The 18,687-nt window shown below is 38.3% G+C and overlaps 1 protein-coding gene across 1 annotated transcript in view; it reads right to left on the bottom strand.

Annotated features, from left to right (window-relative positions):
- Positions 1 to 18,687, bottom strand: part of LOC149065303 (patronin-like) — a 145,194-nt gene that overhangs the window by 85,022 nt on the left and 41,485 nt on the right. The gene's annotated exons all lie outside the window — the stretch shown is intronic.

Here is an 18,687-nt window from a genome sequence, read left to right as displayed (position 1 = left end):
CACACAACATCGAGTCCAGGTGGTGCAGTCTTTCCGAATTGAAGGCCATACAAAGCGATCACAGACAAGGCGTGTTGTGGCTTTGATGCCTGGGTGACATAGATTGTGAAAAACATCGAAAACGTGTCTTCGAAGAGTATTCGGTATATACGGACGTATTCGATTGCAGGATGTGTCACACCAGAGTGGTTTGTCTATACCAACTAAATTGCAGATGCTGAGTTTTAATGAGGAGGAATGCTTGAGAGAGTCAAGTTCGCTATCGGTCACTTGAGCTTCTGCGATCTTGGAATAGTCTATTGATGGAGGACATGCAATGGCTTGTATGCTAGAAAGAGCATCAGAGACCTGATTCTGTACGCCTGATACGTGTCGTATGTTGGTGGTATGCTGTCCGATGAAGTCTAGATGTCGTGTTTGTCTGGGAGATGTCTTGTGAGGCTTTTGACGAAACGCAAACGTCAAGGGTTTATGGTCGGTGTAGAGGATGAAATGTTTTCCTTCGCTCATGTGTTGAAACTGCTTCACTGCGGCATACGCTGCTAATAGCTCTCTGTCGTAAGCGCTATAATTCATTTCAGCTTTGATAAGCTTCCTGGAGTGGAAAGCGAGAGGTTGCCAGTGCGATTTGACAAGCTGTTGCAGGCAGGCACCGATTGCTGCGTTGGATGCGTCTACCATGATAGAGAGTTCGGCTGATGGATGTGGAAAAGCAAGAAGGGTTGCAGAAACGAGTTTTTGCTTCCAATCTACGAAAGCTTGATTTGATGTTTCCGTCCACTCGATCTTCGCGTTGCTTTTGACTTTTTTTTGAATATATGAACTTAGTGGAGCTTGTGTTTCTGCTAACCCAGGAAGGAATCTTCGATAAAAATTCACCATTCCCAGAAAACGTCGAAGTTCTTGGGTGGTTGTCGGTCTTGGGAAATCTTTTATCGCCTTCACTTTATCATGAAGAGGAGAAATCCCTTTTGATGATATCCTGTGTCCAAGAAATGTGACTTCATCTTGGAAGAATTTGCACTTCAGAGAGTTGATCTTTAGACCATGCTCGGCCAGTCGTTTGAAAACTATGTCCAGGTGCTGTTTATGCTGTTCAGAATTCGTTGATGCGATGAGGATGTCATCTCTGTACCCCGCTGAAAAATTGAGACCAGCCAACACTTGGTCGATGTACCTCTGGAATGTCTGGGCGGCATTGCGAAGTCCGTAGGGCATGAAAGGAAATTCATAAAGCCCGAAAGGCGTGATGACGGCAGTCTTGAGCACGTCAGCTTCTGCCACTGGAATTTGTTGGTACGCCGAGACAAGGTCGATGGTCGAGTAGATTGCAGTCCCATGAAGCATGTGGGTTAGGTCATGGATATGAGGAATGGGATATCTGTCTGGTGTGGTGATCTTATTTAGTTGACGGTAGTCACCGCAGATACGCCACGCACCGTTAGGTTTCTTGACCATAAGAATTGGACTGGCCCATGCACTATTTGATGGCCGACATAATCCTTGTTTTTGCATGTCCAGAAATTGCTTTTTGGCGCAAGATAACTTTTCTGGAGAGAGACGGCGAGCTTTAGCAAAAATTGGCCTACCTGTTGTCTCGATGATATGCTCACAGCATGGTTTAGAGTTCAGCGAAGATTTGCTCAGCAGGCTTTTATAAGTTGTGTCACCGTCGAAAAGTTTGATTGAGTGCTCTTCTGACTTCTTTAGTTGACAGTTTGCAGTGAGTTTCGTCCTCATGTCGAGGAGACATCGTCGTCGTAAGTCCGGAAGAAAATTGAAGTTGTACAAGAAATCGGCTCCAAGAATCGGTTTCGGTACCGCGGCCAAGAGGAAAGTCCACCGGAAGACTCTGCTGAGTTGAAAATCTAAAGTGACGGTTCGCTCACCATAGACGTTTATTGGAGACGAATTTGCAGTGGAAAGTTGGAGAAGTGGTTGACGTTTGTCAGTGCTGCGTGCTGGGAGTATTGAAACGTCAGATCCAGTGTCCACAAGGAATGAAATGGTGCTTCGATCTACTACGAATAAGCGACGAAATGTCGTTGGCAGGGAGCATGTCGCTACTACTCTCCGCCTTCGTCGTTTTTTGTAAACCTGCATGGTGAAGTGCACCTTCTGGCTTGATTGCCAAATGTCTTATGGTACCAACAAAATTGCCTATCCCGCAACGTAGGTGGTGATGTTGATCTCTTTGAACGAGAGAAACGCGAGCGCGAAACACTGCGGGAACGCATACGCAAAACTGTTTTCAGTTCGCGGCGTAGTTGGGCAACCTCTTCTTGGAGTTGTGAGATCATGTCCGATTGTTGACTTTTTTTCACGGCGTCTACATGAGGTGGGCTTGCTTCTTGGATCTTGTCGGCCAGCTCTGCCGTTTTGTCAAGGGTTAGTGGGCTGACGGCAGCGAGTATAGATCGAGTGTCAATAGTTCGTCCGAAACGACGTGAGATTCCGCTCTTCGTTTTAATTCACGGAGAATGTCAGACGGTTTCCGATCTCCTAATGGCTCACAAGCTAGAAGTTTCCTAAGTTGTGTAGACGAGGATTCACTACAACGTGTGACTAGTTCGTGCTTCAGTTTTTCGTATGGCTCCGAAGTCGGCGGGTTCATGAGAATGTCTCGTACTAGAGATGCGTTATCTGGAGGTAGATTTGCAACGATGTCGTTGTATTTTGTTTTTGACTCTGTTATCGGTTTTGGAGCGGCTAACTCGGAAGTGCTTTCAAACATCACGCACGTTGAATGGCGGTATAACTACGGCACTCACCTCTGCCATGGTGGTTTCTTTTGTTTCACGTCCGATGTCGCCAATCTTTGGGTGGTCCATGAAATGATTTCGTTTATATATTTACACTTTATTTACGACGGATAATATTTACATAATACAAACGGAAAGGCTGGTAGAGAAAAATGTGGCCCGTGCACGGCGAGAGACAGACACGCGCGTCGGTGAGTAAAACATCAACAACAAACAAGCAGTCAGACGCCTTTGACTCCCCGATTTTCTGTTGCATTGCCACGAGCAGAAAATAGAATAATCATTATACAAGCTGCGAAGATACGCTAGCGCCATCGTGCGGGCAGCACTACAAATATGCCAATAATACAGTCGATGCCGTTTGTAACGTTCCCACTTGTTACGTTTTCCCGCTTAGCACGATTTATTTTTGTGGTCCCAATTTTTACTAGTACACAAAGATCTCCCGTTTAAAGCGTTTTCCCGCTTACAACGTTTTCCATGGCAGTTTTTTGAGAACCGTTATAAGCGGGATCACTGTAGTGGGCGAAGGTAAAACGTAATAAGTTTAACATCACTCAACACGAAGAGGAAAAAAGCGCCAATCGCGAAAGAAAATAACTTGGCTTCCAACAGTATATAACTGAACGGTATTTCAGTTCATTTTCAATTAGCTGCAACCAGTTACATGGAGAATTTTTTTTTTTTTTTCGTTGGGTGTTTTCACGCAACTGACCGTTAGAAAACTGACATCACAAAATTTTGAAACGTTATAACTCCCTTAATAATCGTCCGATCCTAAAATGGAAAACACTTGATATTAGTTTTTTCGAAGGAATGACACGTAATTATTGGGCGGTAGATGGTATCCACCCTGTATAGTCGTATTTATGTACTTAAATTACACTAAAAGATGTATGAAACGATACACGAAATCGATGGTATACGAAAATATCAAAAGAACCAAAGCACCTTCAAAAGAGAAAAAAGTTCTGTCCGGAGAGCGGCACACTCATCGTATATGGCCTTGATAGTAGCTTGGGAAAAGGTCGGCTACCCCTGCTCCGAACACTCGCCACCTTAACCCGAGAGGATCTTATTCAACCTGACCAAAGTTTATTAGAAAAAAGGAGAAAAAAAACGATTAATTTGAAGACTTTAGTTTAAAGTTCATCTTCCACGAAAGGGTCCATCATTCTTTGAGAAGGGCGCGTTTTGTTCACTAATCACCCAAAAATATCGCAGTTAACACGGGAACTCACGACGAATTCATCGTGCTCATATAAAGACTACACTTTGGGCACCTGCCAATCCAACTCCATAATTTTGTGAAGATCGGGACAGCAACAAAACAATAATAATAATAGCCTAAGAAGAAAAATGATGGTCATGCACAGTACTCATTGAACTAAAGCAAATAACTCTCCGAACTCAAAAACAGTGAGCGCTGATGTCGGAGGCGTTGCCACCGTAGAAGTCCAATGTCATCCATCCCAAAAAAAAGACAATATGGCTTTCTCTCGTATTAGAACAACCAGACGGATATGTCATTACCTTGGTCTAGAACCCGATACGTATTCATCAAGACAAAGAGATGGACAAAGAGAACAAAGGGTGATGTTGGTAGGGAAAGATTCCACCAGGGGCTGGAAGGCGGCTTCAAGATAAAGCACACAACACTGCGACGACTTGACGGAGGGGGGGGGGCGATGATTAAAGCGCCCAACAAGAAAAGAACCGAAGACTTGTTTCACTTGAGTCCGAGTTCGTAGAACTCCCATTTGAAAGCAAATGAAGGAAAAAAAATGCACATTGGTCAGAGGTAAAAAAAAGCCAGGTGGTAGAGGACCAAGTTAAAAAAAATTTAAGTTTTCGCTTCGAGGAGGATCACGTTAATGACAGTAATCTTTGAAAACAAAAGAAGTAATTTGACTTCACACTTTCTTAGGCTCAATACAGAAGAAAAGAAAAAAAAGCGAACTACACAGACTATATAAAGGAGAATGAAGGGGAAAAAAATGTGACAAGAGACTAACAACCACTTCCTTTGTTAAAGGCTAGTCAACCATATTAATGCTATTTGAGTAGGCAACGCAATTAAGCACAAGATGCAAGATCGCATTTCGCCAAAACCAAATTTCAGCTTAATCAAGTTCTCTTTTCTGTCCAATTTGCATAAATTGTTTGTAGAGATGGGTGGGATGAACACAAGAAACAATGCTATTTAATGCACTTCCGCTACTTTGTGCCCAGAACACCCTGAAATCGAGTCTTCACATGTGATTCTTTTTTTTTCTTGCTCTTAGCATTAATTGCTTGACGCTTAAGCTACTTAAGGCCAGACTAAATACGCATCTTCACACGCTCAATGAATGGAGGAACTCGCTAACGGTACGTATTACGCTGCCACTTCGGTCATAGGAACGAAAAACCCTCCATGTGTCAATCAAGAGTTATTTTTAAAACACCCGTTTCGATTCCGTTTGTTTCGTTGATGGACAATCGCTTTTTAAGAGTTCAAAGTTGTTTAAGAGGACCTTCATTCATTAAAACGTTCGATTCACTCGGCTAAAAATACTTCAAAATGTAACATTTAAATTTCAAATGAGCGAATTTCATTCTCACTGTCAATTTTGATTCAAATACACGCCATGACAGGCAGGCTGACAAAATATAAAAAAACAAAGAAAAATGCCAGTAAAAAATAGGGATGTCTGTACTTACAGTACTGCGATACCTCGGCTAACGAAGAATTTTTTTTTCTCGGTTTTTCCCGTTTCAGCTAACGAAGATTTTTGTTTTCGCCGATCTAACAATCGTATTGTAAGCTGATTTTTCACGTAATCGTCATCACAATTGCTTTCACTCGAGCTAGATTAATTTATATGTCCGCTTTAATAATAACTCTCCAGATACATCTCTATTTATCTTCCGAAAAGCTTTTCAGCCATTTCGTACAAAATGAATGATTAAGCAAACAGACAAATGCATTGAAAAAACTTGCCTCCAATATCGATTACAGGTTTTTAGCATCACCATTACTGAACAGTTTGGGCATTCCGGGAGCTTATCTTTCCATGTGCATAGAAAGAAATAAGGTGACCACATCACATGGTAGGACACCAACTAACCCGACTGAATTGTACCAAAGCCTCCTAGATACTATATTGGAGGCTCTGGTTTTAAAAAATACGTGGCAAATCCAGCGACATCCCGCGGACGTGAAAACACCTTCACATTTCGGTATTATCAAGCCGCCTTACTCCGCGTAAGTGAGGAACAAAAGACATTCAAACGCGTACGGCCGTATCGATGACACAATCCATTCCATCTTTCAACAAGTAGAATGTACAGCAACGTTTTCTCAACTTACGGTCCGCGGATCAGAGGTTTTCCGCGAAGATATGGCAGGCGGTCCCGAAGCAGAAGTGAAAATTTAATTAAATTGAATGAAAATCATTCAATTGTACACCAGTAATATTAATTACATTCACATGTGCTAAATTGAACAAAAATGCTAAATTGAACACATAATTTAGAGGTCAATATTTAGTAGCTGGAATGTTCAGATAGTTATTGGTTCTCAGGTTCAGAAAGGTTGAGAAACGCTGATCTAGAACATTTTCTGTTATATTTCAAGTGATTTGAGGTCTCGGATTATCGAGACTATGCTGTATTCCAGAGAGTGACGTCTTAGACAAAATAATTAACTAAAAGAAAAATTGAAGAAACACTGCATCTCGTTTCATTTCAGCTCAACGATGAGCTCTGCTGATCAGATTATCCATGCTAACCCTAATATGATTTTCATTTTTACAACCTTCAATTTCGTATTTCTCTCTTCGCGGGTTTAAAGTCGATACCAAAAGTCTGAAATGCATTAATTACTATGTACAATTCATATTTTCGGGTGAAGGGAGCCGGCTAAAAATGTGGTTAATTGCCCAAGTCTCGGTCGGAAATCCACAATTCAACTTACTAATGAAAATTGAAATATCAGTAAAGCCCATTGGGAGATAAAAGTTCTCAAGAAAACATGGAAAAAATTTACTTCAACCTATAACGCATACAAACATCACAAAGCAAAGCAACGCCTTAAAATACGCAAACAGCAGGCACCGGCGTAATTTGAAGCCAGCAAGCAAAGCAAAACATACGCCCTGTGTTGAAATTTTCTCTATTATTCAGCCAATGGACACCCTGCTGCTGCGGTAAATAAGCAATAATCTTTCCTCTTACAGAGTTCATATATCGACTAAAAAAATATAAAATACATAATTAAAATCCATCAAAGCATATCAAAAGCGCATTGGTAGCTCAAACGCATAACGTTCCCAGCTGGTGTTGTTTACGAAACTTGCTGAATATCTCAGATTCAATGTGCGGACAGGGCATCATCATCACATTCAATCATAAAACACACTCTCATGCAGTGATGAAGTTTAAAAGCATAAAAATGATAATAAAAGAAAATCTTTTCTTCTTCGCGAACAACAAATGAACCGAGCCAACGCCTCAGCAATTAATTTTCACTGAAACATGGAAGAAGAGTTTTATTTTATTATTTCGCCGTCATGGATTCTCAGCCATGCAATCATCATGCTTTTGTGTATGTGCGAGTCTCTCGGCTTTTATTCATGCACGTGCAAACTCTCGCCTACGACTTGGAACGGTTTCCGGGACTAGCAAATGAATCGTTATGATCAAAAAAAGATGTATGAACATACAAAACAGATCTCAGCTGGCACAAACCAAAGTTAACCATTGCCACCAACTTCGAAACAAACCTGTCTTCACTGCTTATGGCAAGGAAAAAATCAATCATACGAAAAACTTTCCGACGGTGTTCCAGCGTTAAGTGCAGTAACCGGTGAACAACCGCTGTAAAAAATAAAATAAAAACATTGGAAAACAAAAGCCACCACACCTTCAGCCCGTTCTCGGTCTAAGAAAAACGCATGTTTCAAATGGTACCAAAAAATTTCACCGAATTTCAACAATATGAGAAATAGCAATGAGACCCACGAATATCAATACAGTAGAACCTGCTTCATACGGTCAGTTTGAAAACTCAGCTGAAGACGTGCGGTATGATTACATTATTATCATTGCTCTTATAATTATTTGATTCTGAAGCATAAAAACTTTTGGTTCCTTTAAGCAATGTTTTGAGAGAGATACAAAAAAAAAATTTTCACTACTTCAGTTGAAACATTCACAATCTTGTCGAAGGAGTTGGCTTGAGAATTCCGCAAATGCCAAATTAGTAACAATATAAATCAAGTTGTTTGCTTAACCGAGAGCTTCTTACGAGCATTTCCCACGAATGGGCGTTACGCTGTATGAGCTAGGCGTCATTCCAAAACAACAACATGGGCCATTGCATACGAAAGTAAGCACCGGGTGTATTACAGTGCTTGATGCTTTGGCGGCCTTGTTTTATATGACAGCGTAGGAGCACAGTAATATTCCGTGGGTGATGATGGCGTCGACCTAATTAGGGCCAGTAATTAATTGTTCAAAATCATCATTTTCATATTTTTAGGAGTATGTTTGAGAATTTTCGAGTCCTTCGAATTCGTTGTTTATGCCGTATTAAAGCAACAGCTAAGAAAAGAGACGAAAGCTTTCAAGGTGGTAATCATTTTCCGCAAAGCATAAAAGAAATTCGAGAAAAGAGTTCTTACAAAAAATGTCCATCGTTAAACGAAACTACGAAGTACATGGAAAGAACGGTCAATGGCGCTCAATCTCATCGAGAGCAATTTGAATGATTCGATATCGGGTAGCAGGCAACACTGAAATAAAACAACTCTCAAGTTTGTATGCTTTTTACTTTCAAATTGTATAAGCACAAGCAATATCCTGACCTGCTCCTAGAGAGGCCTGCAGTATAAAGTTCAAATTGTATAACTATGAAATTTTCACGAAACAAAAAAAAGCTTCATTTTTCCGCTGAACCTATTGTCTCAGTTCAGTTGAAACAATCCTTCAACGAGATCGGAAAGGCAGATGAAGCGCCCTGGGCGCCAAACCAAGGTAGGCATCGATTCATCATTTACCAGTTTTAAATTATGGACAGAGACCTGCAAATGGATGCTTGCCCAGGCGTCGGAATAAATTTTTTTCCAGTAGCAGCACCGTCCAGTGGACTTTGATGCAATATTCATTCATCAGATGTCCCTTGGCATCTACAGTAGAAACTACAAACGGAAGTGGCCGTGATGCGATTAGTAATGCACCCACAGTTTAATCACAGAAAGTGCGTGCGCGCGTGCGTGCGTGTCAAGGCATTTTAAATTTAATTCATATCACTTTCATTGCCTGTACGGAATTGGGAATGATTAATTATTTCTCTTCAGCCCCCTTCAGTCTTTTTCAACCTTTTTTTATCCCAAGGCACACTTGAATTGAGATTTTAAAAACTACAACTATAATTTTTGAATTATTATCATGAATTAATTAGCATGAACAATTATCATTGTTATCATGAATTATCGTCATTAATTAATTGTTATAATGAATTATTATCATTAATTAATTGCATCGTGAATTAATTTATTGCAATTCATAATAAAAAAAGTACTAATATAAATGCCTAAAACTAAACTTAATTATATATCTGAGCTGGACAAATTTGCAGACAGACGGTTTTTTTTGTGCCATTAATTCAACCCTACATTCAAATCTATTACTTACCAAAATTAAATAAAAATTTAACATCTATATTTTATGGGTTTAATTGCGATCCTCTCATTTCTCTTTCGCACAATTTATTTTTGTTACCCTTCTTCTTTTCTGTAATATTCCAATTCCCTGACGCTCGTACACTTCAACCCTTTTCGAAAACTCACTGTTGGAGCCCCTTAGGCATCTCTTTCTATTTAATCACTAAATTTACTGATTAATTCCATTTTGCCGGAGATGCCACGGAGCACAGGTTGTGAACCACTTCTCTGAACATTTTAATTTTTCACCCGATCCGGAGATAATACTCGTATATGTCGGCTGTAGGACCATAAAAACGCTTTTCCAAAATTTTTGTGCAATAAACCGAATTTTCGAAAATTCGTAGTCTCTGTAGTTCAAAAGTTTCTATACACAGTTAAACCTGGATACAACAATACTCAGCGGAACAAGGAAAAATATCGCTGTAGAGGCATTATTATTATATCAAGAGGCAGCAGTTTAGCATTAGGGTTCAGACATTTCCAAACTAGACTTGAAAAAAATTTCTTTGCAGAGGGATTTATGGTTATATCGAATATCGTTGTAGCGAAGTTTCACTATATATATATTGTATTTCCTGCCTTAACCCTTGCTCTCAGACAAATTCAATAGTCTCGTTCTAGGACTTTTTTTTTTTCAATTCAGGCACTTTCAACACTTCTCTATGTAAAAAACTGTATATATAAAAAAACATTTTTTTTCCACTTTCATTATTATGGCATACATACATCATATAACTCGTAGTGTCAATTTCTGTTCGGATATTCAACTTCGGGCTTCTTTGGGAAATAATTTTTTTAATTTTCTCTGAAATTTTTCGCGACACACCGGTTTAGAAACTCTCCTTCAGGCCCATGTAGTCGTCGATCTCGCGGTCGCTGGTCCAGCAACGAACGGTTGTGAAGGTCTCTGGTAATTCCATGAATTTCTACTTTCTCTTCCCCCTCCCGGAATGTCACCATCAACGATGGGCGATATCGCGGTACGTTTTCATGGAAAACGTCGACTTACAACGAGGACAAAGGCACAGATTGTGAATCATCACAGACATCGCCCACGGACCAAAAAATAATCCCATAACATCAAAGACGGTGCCGAATTAAATACAGTACTTCTTTTCTAATGCATGCAGTTCCTTATATCATATTTCCGATAGCAACGCTCGACTGCGCCCAGCAGTGAATTGTGCGCACAGCTCGTTAGCAACTACAGAATGAATAAAGTGAAATTCCATTCATCTTCATGTACGTTATATAGTAAGCTATTTCTTTTGAAAGTCATATGTTTTCGGCAATTGTGCTGTAGGTGATGCACGAATCAAACGAGGCACCTTTTCTATTTATACCGATTATATAATTGAAGAATTTCTATCTCACAAAACCCAGCATGAATCAAGAAACCTCTTGATTAATGATTAACGTAATTACATGCAATTAATTTTAATTAAAAACATCGGTATATGTTCACACACACAAAAAAAAAAACCTTTTCTGGGTTCGATACTTGAGACTGGGTGTAATTATAATTGCAAACGAATAGATGCCGCCATTTTTTTCTAAAACTCAATGATCTCATCTCCTTAAGATTTAATTAGGGAGATTATTTAAGAAACAATGGAAATATCTTGCTTTTTTCAATTTATGAATAAAGTCCCTCATTTTCCAGACTCATCGTGATATTACACTGCATATATATCGATATTTACATTTCTATCGATTCCATCGGGAGAAGGCAAAAAAAAATTGAGAGATTGCTTTGAACGTGAGGAGGCTATCAATAAATTTGGGGTCAAACAACACACGAAGTGGTATTCACTGGACACATTGAAACTCAAGATTGAAGTCAATAACCAAGTAACCTTGGAAAGGGGGGATTAATAAAGAAAGATCCGTAAAGAATATATAATTGGTTAACGTAATATTCCGATTTTGTTTTCTTCTTCAAATAGCAACCATTCAATAATTGGATATCGGAAACAACAAAATGTACTGTGGTAAACAAACATTAACCTACAGTCATATATCTCTTCCTTTGGGGAATAGTGTTTCAAAAAAGATGGGGGTCAAATATCAATAAGTAGTGGAACCCACGGAGCCAATCATTTTTTGTCGCATGGTCGAAAAGCAAACGTAAAAGCGACAGGTGTGTGCAACAAGCCTGAATTTTGTGTTAGCGAAACGGGTGCTTGCTGCACTTTGTATTCCAGTGCTTTTGCGTTTTATTTCGACCATGTATCTTCGTCGTCCCCCATAACAAAAAATTATAGTCTTGGTGGGTTTTACCAACACCCTATAAGATCTAGTGTATAAGGGGTGGTGGTTAACCCCGCTTAGAACCAGAAATTTACAGTGAAGAAATCTTCCGTGTAGGCCCATGGCAGTGTTTCTTAAAACTGTGCGGCGCGGCTACAAGGGACATTGTCAAATTTCGTAAAGGATGTCACGGCGAGCTGTCGATATCGGTGTGTACTAATTCTGCACTATGAAGTGGTTCTTTCCGAGGTTATTTGGAGGAGACGCGGATACAAAGTGACTAGAGCAAAAGGAGCCGCAGATGGCCAAAAAATTAAGAACCACTGGCCTATAGGGATTATATATATTATTCAATATATGCCAAGGGATTATTCAACATAACGTCAAACTCATTATAGCATAAGAATTTTGTTAAATGAATGGTGGCGTTAAATCGAGGTTCGACTGTCTCTTATATACAGGGTGTCCTGTAAGTGATAAGGAGGCCTTAATCTCATCAACCGTCCGTCGTAGAGGCATGATTCTAATATAAAAAATGCTCAAAAGGCGTTCAAAGGTTATCCTGTACCAGTTTTGAGAGTGAAAATACAGTGCGTGACAAAATGAAAAATCTTAATTTTTATACGTTCCCCCTCCCGTCCTCTAACTTCCAATTAGCAAATTGTTGCCCTATATTTCTTGCGACCAACAGGAAAAATTCCATGTTTCTTAGAGCAATATCAGCTAACCTTTCTCCGATTTATGATTTCGAATATCTCCGGAAATATTGCACTTGGAAACTTTTTTTTGCCTGCCTGAGGAGAGACAGGGCAAAAACTTTCTAATTAAAAATTAGAGGACAGGGGGAACATACAAAAATTTAAAGTTACGATTTTGTTACACACTGTATTTTCATTTTCAAAACTTGTACCGGGTAACTTTTGAGTATTTTTTCACTAAAACTATACCTCTACGATGGACGGTTTACTTGTACTTACAGGGCACCCAGTATATTGAACTGCCCTACGCAAAGATTCTTTGACATTTTTGAAGTTTCGAGACAAGAGCACTGTCTATACACCTACCTTCAGAAGAAGGGTGCTCATGTGACATCAACAAATTCTCGACATCTAAATCACCATCGTAGAAAAAAATTTTTAAAGCATGATTTTGTATGAGGAATTTAACAGAATTTTGTCAGAACCAGGCGAGTACGAAATCGAGCATTCTTGAGTGTTTCGGTGAATGAGTACCATGGTGTTCGCGAGCAGCCGCCTTCGGACTCACGCGGTGATTTCATGAATTGCGAATTCAGGGAAAAACTAATGGTAGAGGTGCGAATTCCGAACGTGTGGACAAATACATTAGTTCCGGGATTCAATTCCACACCTGATCAAGCAGAGACTGGGGCGCCAATCACATGACGTCAAGCTTGCAAACCCTGCACTTTCAGATATAATTCCATATAATTCCTTCGAATTTCCCACCAATAATCTACTATTCAGTTAATATGTTTTTGGAGTAAGCGTTTTTGGCATAAATTCAAGAGATCAAGGAAAAAGTTAAAAAAGAAAGAACTAAAAAAATTTCTGTATATCACCTCTTTACAAAATTTTATCATATACAACTCCAATATTGAATCCACATTGACTATTCATCGATCTACCATACCATTATAGACAGATATGGCCCCGTGGTAGATGTTCATACAAACGTCCATTGGAATCCCATTATCCGAAAATAGCACGAGTTCAAAAACCAGAAAACCGACTTCAAGTATCGTGATTTAGAAATAAGTTATGAAATGAACTGCCAATTTATTTCCTAAATAGTGACTATGCACTAGATAGTATCGCTGGTGATGTTGCTATTTTCGAACATGGTTATTTCAAAACGTCGAAGGTCGGTCAGTCTATGCATCGACCAGATATTGTGTCCGCCACATTCTTACCGCTTTAAAAAATACCAGAAAAAAAATCCAGTACTAAAACTTCAACTGAGCATTGTCGCCATTAGGATCAACAAATGAATATAATGACCAAAAAAATCCATTAATTTCTAAACAAAAGAGAGATAATTTCCACTAATTTTCTCAATTTTCTTCTACAAAGAAATCGGGTGACTCATTAAAAATTACGAAAACTTGTAGTGCTAATTGATCGCAGTCATTTTTAAGTAGAGGTGAGAGAATAAATAAATCCTCAAAAAAAAAGTCCACGATAAATCTTCCAGGGGAAAATATTTTCACACAATAAACTGGGTCACAAGGGGAAAAAGGGCTAAGCCCTGAAAAGAATCCCTCAAAAAAAAAAAAATAGGCGCAAAAACAAAGCCATAAAGAGATAAGACATAAAAGCCCCGTGTTTGGTATTCACAAAGAGAACTAGAGCTTTCACCGAAAAACTCTTAGTCCAGTAGGTATTGAATATAATAATGATGATAAAGAAAAGGCTAGGTCTCAAAACAGTGAGTAATTTGGGGCAAACTTTCTATTATCATTCATATATTATATATAGTAAGAGTTCTATTTTGCTAAGCAATCTTTTCATGGAGGAAATAAAATAAAAATATAAAAAAGTATTAAGGAAGGAAAGGGCTGGACACCACAGAGAAGATCCTAGAAGATGAAACTGCCCATTAAAAAAAAATGAGAAGTCGGCGGGTAGATTTATGAAGGTGGCAACGGCCTTAACAAAATGGGGTTTTTTTTCTTGTCTATGAAAGAAATGATCTTTCATAAAGCGATTTAGAACTTTGGGATGGTCATCATCTTTACTCCGGATCCGCCACGAGTCTGACTTTCAAAAATAACTCATTCAATCATTCTTAGAGGTGGAGAAGCAGTTTGCTTCCTTTTTGAGGCAGCAGTTATGCATAAAAATTTTATGCAATGTCCGAAATCTCACATCGAGTCTAATCACCTGTTATTTGCGTTCTTGACGTTCATTTTCATGACTGAGCTGCGGCAAAAATTCGTCGTTCCAAGGAATACACAGAATTCAGGCGCATTTTTTTAACGTAGCCATACCAGAAATTCGGATGTTTAGTATCGACTGTTGAAGTCAAAATCAGTGGTGCTTGAATCTTTCATATGCATATTAATAAACACGAATTTCTCGCATCATATTAACAATCTCGCATCATATTAACAATCTCGAATCTCTATTCGTATCACCGAGTCTTATATCGTTGAGGCACAACCAATGGTCCCACATGAAGTAGAAAAATTTATGATCATGTAAATCAGGGACTTCCAAGTTTTTACATCCGCAGCACTCTTGGCAATAAATTGAAAATACTGTATTAGAAGGATAGAAAATACCGACCAAACATTGACCACAAGCTCTCTGTTATGAAGAGCTACTTTACTGAGAGCAATCAATTCTCTTGATGATCCACGGAGGAAAAAGATACCAGTGATAATTTGTGCTCAACTTTTACATCCTCCAACTAAATTAATTAAATAGATAGATACTGTATCAAGTATTTCGCGGCAACGCTGATCGATCACTTCGAGGACTCCCAAATCACTTGAGAGTTGATATTAGTGTGCATTTGTCCAACATTTTACTTAAACTCCACGCCTCTTCGCTAGTCGCATGGTACACGTCTTTTATTGATTGGTGGCACTCTTCGCGAAAGAGTCAACATCAAAAAAGAACAAAAGTACTCTAAGAGATAAAGTTATCTCCATACGTTGGTGTCTTTTACATATATACATATATTTAGTGGCATCTGTATTTAACAGATTGCACATGCATGACTGTGGTATTTCAGAATTTTCTACGGCACGACCACGTCCTCCGGGGCAATGAGCTAAGATCGCGTAAGGGACAGGGACTGGTGTTCGGTCTCTTCTGTATTTAACCAATGACACACCAGAAACAAACCCATAAGCGATGCATTTCTGTTACTTTTTGTTTATATAAATTGGTTTTACTTATTCAGGCCTGTGCTCCTTTCCAACATAAAAAGTTTTGATGTACGCCACTCAATTTTTATCATTACTTTCATTTAGGTTTTCGCTAGACATCCTGTATGTACCGCATTTGCCTATTTTCATGAAGAAATCTCCTAATATGTAGAAAATTTTTAATTAAATTAAAAAATTCGAACTATTTGTGATTTTTTTTCTTTTGGAACTAACGTGTCTTCACATATTTTGCGAAATTAGAAAACATTTTGCGGTAAACGTCTACGTGCAATACCCTGGATTGCCAACAGTGTTCTAGTGCATAACTTGTTAATGTCTTTATCATGACGTCCCAGATTTCAAGAAATAAAAGAAAAAAAATCATCTTTTACTGAGATACGAAGCGTTTTTTTTTTCAAAAGCACAAAACTTGACAACCTAATTTTTAGGTTCTTTTCCTCCTTCATGGGCGTTGAAAAGATAACCGAATACATTATTGTCGTATTTTGAAAGCAAATTATGAATCTATAAAACTTCGGAAAATTATTAATGAAAATTTTTAAGTGGCTCTAAGGGGCTTTCCATGCCGTCGGTCACGGGTAACAGAACGGAAATCGTGATATAGGTCAGGCAAAATAACTCGGTTTAGAATGGAGATGACCGAATGTGATACCTATCCCCGGGATTTCTGTCGATTATAATAGCTGGACGGCAAACAAACCAACACTGGTGTAATAAAATAAGTATGCAGAGACCATTCAAGGCCGTCAAAGGTAATCGATTCCTTTCCACAAAACAAAATCCGAAACGAAATGATTTTTTTTTTAAAAAAGTCGTATAAAACGAAACCTGACAGGAATGGGCCATCAAAACATTAGCAGGCACGTAAATATACGGTAAAATGCAGTCACAGCTGGTGTAAGATTACCGTACGCGGAAGGTATCGAATAAACACTTCGCTGAGAACGAGTTCACTGAATACAAGGTGTTTTAGGAGCAGGATTCGACACAATGTAAATTAATACACACACGCGCGCATAAAATGAAATAAGAACAACGCTTCGGGGGAGTCTCAAAATCGTCAAAGGCCTGGAATAAAATTCAAGAAAACAACTATCATTATTTTACTAAAACAAATAATATTTCTTGGGGAATAATACAATCAGAGGCAGAAAAGCACAAAAAAATAAAAGCCATGAAAATCAGGTTAATCCACAAGAACAGAAATTAGTTATCATTATTTTATTTTTAAGAAGTAGGTTCGGACCCGGAATCTTTCATAAGAAGGTTTATTGAACGTGTCCGTTTTGCTTTCGTCTTTTACGATCGCTCAAGTTCAAGACAAAAGTAATGATCGGGTTCAATAGTGTATGGTAGAGATATATTTTCATTTTCTGGCTTTGAGTAAATTGGGAGATAAATGCTTGGAGGCGTCAAAAAAGAATTAAAAAAACAAAAAAAAATAAATAATGGCATGTTTTCGCGATAAAAACTTCCACGTTATTAGGATGATCTTTTTCGTAATTGGCAATATGTTTATGCGACATATTTGTCCTTGGAAAGAAAAAAAAAATTATGAAGGTCGTGACACGATTGCGTCCACCATCGGCTGGATAATACACACACAAAAGGTAAATGACTTTATGTTGTGGAATAAATTGTGTAATATTTGAGATCGAAGGATTATAGATAGATATATTTTTTTTATGGGCAGCAATAAACCCAGATCATAATATACTGGTCAAAGAATCCGAACATCTGGATCATGCTTATTTTCTCATGTGGTTGGGACATGCGTTTCCTCAAATTGAAGGAAAATGTGAAATTTCGACAACAGATATTTGCTCTAGCACATTTCGGTATGATCCATTAGCTGTTAACTTTTACTAAAAAAAAAACCGTGAATTTATTTTTGGAATCAAAATTCATATTCGATTCCATTCTGCCCACAACCCTATAACAAATACGAAATATATTCTTCTATTGAGATTACGGTGACAAGGTACCCAACGACACATCTGTGTCGAGTGGATTTAGTCAGGTCAACACAGAGCGTTAATGAATACGATTATATAAGCCTCTTAATATAACATCATCCCTAATTACCATCTTCACCGACCACAACAGAGCCAATAGTAAAAAAAAGACAAATCAAAAGAAGAATCAAAATAATGACAAGCCCGAAATATGAAGAGTATATCAAACCAATTAATCGAAAAACTAATCCAATTGCTGCAGATGCGACGTGCGTTCGAATCAATGGTAAGCGATGTTCAACGTAATGAACTCTTATCAAACGCGTTTGGGAAAGTGAGCAGGGTAAGCAAGGAAAGCCCTTCCTCGAGAATAGAGAACTAAGGCGAAACTAAGTGACCTTATCGTCACATCAATATAGCAGTCATTAGTATTGTTATTCAGCAGGTGTCACAAGAAACGGGAACAGTATTTGAGGCGCGAAGAGCGAAGAAACATTTGTACTTACGAACAATATCTTTTTCAACTGACCTGTATGTATAAAAAATGCCCGGTAAATTTTCTTTTCCATACTAATCATATTTTCATGTTAAGTAAACAGAAATAAAATGCTGAAGAAACAAATCTCAAAGGCGAGATCTTACGGTGGGAGCCCGGGGACCGATAACTTCGGATTTACCGAACAAAACTCCGAAAAATACTTGTAGAGAGGATGGATAACACATGCCGGACCAATCAGTGGAAAACTTTAACAGGTGACTGAACAAGCGGTTACATTTTTATAAATTTGCTCAAATAATTAGCTGAATATCATTAATTCATTTTTAACAATCAGCTAATAATCAAATCGTATAATTATGATTTTTATGGATAAGCCCACGTGCACCAAAATTATCCATTGATAACAATGCTTGTATAATAGAATACAAGCAATTTCATACAATAAAAATTTATACCATTTTAATAAAAAAATATAACGTTTCTTAATGCTAATAGAGTTTTATATGTTGATTTATTATAGATTGATATTATAGATTTTTTTAATTTTCCTAGATGCTCATAAAGTTTCCATTTCAGAAGTTTACCAGTTTGATTTTAC

The sequence above is a fragment of the Pholcus phalangioides genome, unplaced genomic scaffold (genome assembly GCF_987345545.1).
Source record: "Pholcus phalangioides strain wild (caught in Gottingen) unplaced genomic scaffold, Ppha-v1.0 ptg000040l_1, whole genome shotgun sequence".
NCBI classification, from domain to species: Eukaryota; Metazoa; Arthropoda; class Arachnida; order Araneae; family Pholcidae; genus Pholcus; species Pholcus phalangioides.
Note: the sequence above shows the minus strand (reverse complement) of the source record. Positions and strands in the feature narration are given on the sequence as shown.